Raw genomic sequence first — 5,045 nt, 5'->3', positions numbered from 1 at the left:
CCTTTATTTCTTGTTCTCTCTCTTTTTCTTTCTGTCAGACAAAAGCAAAAAAACAAGTGGGGGAGAAGGAAAAACGATTGTCTGTCAGCAGCGGTGTGCGTCACGATAAAGGTCAGGGTGCTGATCGATTCGCAGGCGGGGCAAGAGGTCATGACGCTCTCTGGCGTGCGAGCGTGGAGACGAGTCCACTCATCGCAGCGGCAGAGTGGACACGACTCTGAACCTCATCTTGTCAGCCCCCAGAGACTACCGATGCCTTCCTCTAACTAGAGCAAGCCCACCACTCCTCTACTCATCTACTGGGCTGATCTGGTTGATGGAGGGTCCATTCATTATCCATTCATCCATCCATTCATTATTGAGTCTCTCTCTTGTAACAATCAGTAGAAATTGGATCCTTGGGGGCCACTGCTTATAATTATAGTGGAGGTGTAAAACTGAGGTCACCCTATCCCCAACCTGAGGTCACCGTATACTCACATCGGGCATCCATCAGGCTGGAGGAGCTGCTGCATTGCCAGCAGTCATCCCACTGCCAATACTGGTGACACAGGATTGGCAGTAGTTACATATAAAGCACTTACATGGTGTCGGGTAGCCAAAGAGGTGTGAGTCTCCGGGTCTGACCCGTTCTGTTTACCTCCTCTGATTGACAGCTCTCTCTTTCTCTCTCACACACAGACATACACACACACACCTTCTCAAATTAGCCAATGCACTCTGGGCTTCCTGCATGAGGGTGCGTCCTGGACAATCCTCAAATCCCTCAACCTGAAATGTGAGAAACATGGTCATTCTCTTCATCATCACCCACATGTCAAATGATAGAAATGATACCAATCAGCCTAATGGAACTGTTCTAACTCAGTCCTGCATGTGAAAACAGATAGGTTCTTTAGATATCTTGTGCCATGACATTGCATGCATCCATAAGTTTGACAGTAGATTTAGTTGTATGTTATTTCTGATATAGGCATAAGTATCTCCTTTCATGTTCGCCCTGGTATAAATAGGCCTAGAATCTTAATCCATGTGGGAGGTTAATAATTAGCTTATTTATCAACGGTTATATAACCATACATTATTCTTCCTATACTGCGCTTGCCATTGTACACCAGACATGTAGGTCAGAGAAAATGTGTTTGTGTCTGGTGAGTGTATTCTCTTCCTCTGCATAGCTGACCTACTTCATGCAACACAATACACACTGCCTGTCTTTTATACTCCTGTTGACTTTGTTACAGAACTGGTTATTGTTAAAAGGCATAGCACCTTTTGCTATCCTTTGAGAATGCTATCAGCTCATCAGTCGCAGTCTTTCAGTATTCTTGGCCAAAAAGGGAAGAGCGTGTGTGTGTGTGTGTGTGTGTGTGTGTGTGTGTGTGTGTGTGTGAATGCCATGGATTCCAGATGCATATGTTAGGTGGAGGAAATTCCAAATCATTTCTGAAATCTGCTAAACTATTACTTCAACCCTTCAACCCATGCAGTTGTGGGGAATGTGAGAGAGTTCCTTGGAATTATGCCACCTGACAGGCGTGTGTGAGAGCTTTTATTTACAGAGGGCATGGCCTTGTGCTCTCACCGAAAGTGCCAAGACAGCGTGAGGGCAAGTATTGCACAACTCTAACTGTGCGACTGCATTTTAGGATGAATGAATTACATCATGGTTGTCAAAACAATTTTTGACTGCCTTTAATAATGAGCACTATTGAAGTAGGTGAATTAAAGTTTATTTGCAAGATAAAAGTCAGTCTTCTCGTGCTCAGATATAGCTGTCACATCAGTACAGCACACAACATAATCACCTACATATAAAACTAACAATACAGTAATTGTTACTAGCAATGAGGTCCTGAAACACAAGAATTGTACTCTCCTTATACAAGTATAATGACATGTAACTATAAATGAGTATTAAAGCTTGAATCAATAACACATACTGAATGTCTTGATTATACTGTAAGTTCCCATTTGCAGGTCAGTCAGGGGACTCGTGTTTTCTGCACTTGGACGAGTGGTCCCTCCCATGTTGCCAGTGCATTACAAACTTGTCATTAACCTGGTTCCCATCACACAGTATCTGGTGCACTGTACTCTTCTGTGTCTGGCCAGGCAGCTGTTACATTCCAATCACAAGGTCCGATCACAAGACAGTGTTTGATCACAAGGCCCTTCAAGAACGAAGCTTCACAGTGCGCCCTTTGTCACCCCACCCGCCCTCCTTTTAGAGATGTGGAGATTCACTACACTTTTAAAGATCTTTTTACTCCGTTATTCAGCATGATACATTTATAAAGTGCGCAAGGAGAGGAGAAGAGCGAAGGCCGGGAACCTTTGTCAGTAACCTGACCTTTTTTCTGAGAGCTTGCTCATCTATTATTGATCGTTTTTTAGCAGGGATAGTAGCTCAAGCCAGAAGCTGATGATTTATTTACCTGCGTGTTGTTGCATAACAATCCAGTACCCAGTTTAAGCACGGCAATGGTTAATCACAACGTTAGTAACGCCTCTCACATCGCCTGCCACCCATGCTGTGTCCTATTACCCAATATTACCTGACAACTGACCGGCTTGTAACATTGACCCTGTTTCTGTAGTTCAACTGATAGCACAATTGGTAGAAGGAGATGCTGGTAAGACCAAAATAAAGGGTTTGATGACCAAGACGCAAACATACTGGTGTACTGTAGATGTATCTATGTATGTATCTATACTTTAATCACTTTTGATAACAGTGTTTTAAATGAAATTAATGTCTTTTTCTGTTAAATACATGTATCTGCACTTGTTGTATGGCAGGCTTAAGGCCGCATCTGTGGCTTTCAGTTGTGGGGGCTTTTTCATCAGATCAGTTCAGAGTGGCTGTCTGTTAGGATTCCATCTCTGTGTTTTAATCACCCCCCCCTCCCCCGTTAGATTATTTTTAGTGCTCTCTGGGAAATGACGAGAGGCAGCGCTGGGATTTACTGACAGGATATTGCACATTGTTTAGCAATGTAATTCTGCTTCGTGCCCACTGGGATTTTCTCCTGGCTCTGTCGGTGCAGGGCAAACAAAGTGCACGCCATCAATACAAACATTATAGCAGGCGTCTAAGAGGCTTTATATTGACTTTGGATCATCCAAACAATGGAAGATGCATTACACTGATTTTATTAGAACAAAGCAGCATTACCAACCTCAGCTTTTCAAGACAACCTAGTTGTCTGTCACCTATTCAACAGTATACGCCATTTCAAGTTCTCAAGAATGTTTTTGCTATTCAGAAGAGGATTACATCTCTACTGCTACAGTCAGCCAGAAAGTGTTTGACCCAGATCTTGTGGGCGGTTGAAGTGTTATGTCTCCAATGTGTGTGTTTATGGGTTGTAAGAGGGAGATAGAGGGGAAGAGTGAGAGACGAGAGTTCAGTATCCTCATGCAAGGACGCGTGGCCAGGAACAGGGTGAGTTAGCCAGGGGAGGCTGTACAGTGCAGTGGGGCAGTGCTGCTCTACTCTGGGCTCTGCTCTCCACAAGTAGGTCAGGCCGTCCCCCGCCACCACCCCCCACCACCCCCCCACACACACACCCCACCCTCTCATCCTTCCCTCACAGTTCACTGTGCACTCTTTCCCCCTGTCCCTCTCTCTCTCTCTCTATTCGTTCTTTCTCACTCTACCTCCTCTCTGTTTGCTTTTTCCTCCCCCACTCCCTCTTTCTCTGTGAACTCTCTCCCCTCTCCTTCTTTCTCTTTTACTACTGCTTTCTCTCTCTCTTTCTCTCTCTCTCTCTCTCTCACTTTCTCTCTCTTTTTCTCTCTCTTTCTCTCTTTCTCTCTCTCTTTCTCTCTCTCTCTCTTTCTCTCACGCTTTCTCTCTTTCTCTCTCTCTTTCTGTGCCATCGTGCCTTGCTTCCGTGTGACATATTGCTCTCTCTGGAGGCCACCCTGGTTTCTTTCCAGACCGGTTCTCCCTTTTCTTAGACAGATAAACTACGCTTCATTGCTGGAGCATGATGTAACTGTCATGGCAAAAAAGAAGTGAAGACAGAAACAATTTCTAAAATAATGAGCCTTTGTCTCTCGGTAGAGGCGCCAGAGCATGTGGAAACAGCTGTGAAAGGACATTTTAAAGCATTTCAGCCCTGTTTTAGAGTGCATGGATTAGATAAGAAGACTTGGTGTATTACATAAGCGTAAGGTTCATGTATTAAACATCACCACCAGGTGTCTCTATTTCCCCGTTTCAAATCCAGAAAATAATTCCAGATTGCATTATAAAATTGGATTAAAGATGGAGAGAGAATATTATGTGAACATAATCTCTTTCAGTGGATTTACAAAGTCATGGGAGGTTACCATCAAGTAATAGGGATATTCACCATGGAAGGTTCGTTCTCTCATGCTTAATGTTCTCTCAACAGTGTTCACAAACAATAGTGCCTGCTGTGAACACTGGTGTATCCAAGGTAGTGTTTATGTGTCTATATGGCAACTCTATCAGCGAATTTAACAAGACGTTGCACAAATTGTGCCCACAACAATGCAGCAAAATGCAAAACCACTGTCTCATAATGGCCATCATCATCACCATCATCATCATCATCATCATCATATAGACCCTTTCAACAATAAAAACAAAAACAATGCTTGAACGTTCTATTTGGGCCCCAATCTACTTCCTCTGCATTAAGATCGCATATGGAATGTTAAAAAGTTAGTCTTGTGGGGCCAACTATGATGCTGATAATGGAACTCTCTTGAAAGGGTCCATAAAAGGTCAGAGGTCACAGAGGCAGTGGGTCAGAAACCCACAGACTAAAACAAAGAGAGAAAAGACAAGGTTGCATCTGATCGTTTCAACACAAAATTTAACTACACAATAGAGGAAGGTGTCACAAAAGAATGATCTAAAGAGTGGAAAGTAGACGGAGAGAGAAAAGGAGGGAGCGGGTGAGAGAGAAGGAGAGATGGAAAGAGAAGGAGAGAGAGAGAGAGAGAGAGAAGGAGAGAGGGAGAGAGGGAGGGAAGAGAGAGAAGGAGAGAGGAAGGGGGCAAGAGAG

The sequence above is a fragment of the Alosa alosa genome, chromosome 9 (assembly GCF_017589495.1).
Source record: "Alosa alosa isolate M-15738 ecotype Scorff River chromosome 9, AALO_Geno_1.1, whole genome shotgun sequence".
Classification (NCBI taxonomy): Eukaryota; Metazoa; Chordata; class Actinopteri; order Clupeiformes; family Clupeidae; genus Alosa; species Alosa alosa.
Note: the sequence above shows the minus strand (reverse complement) of the source record.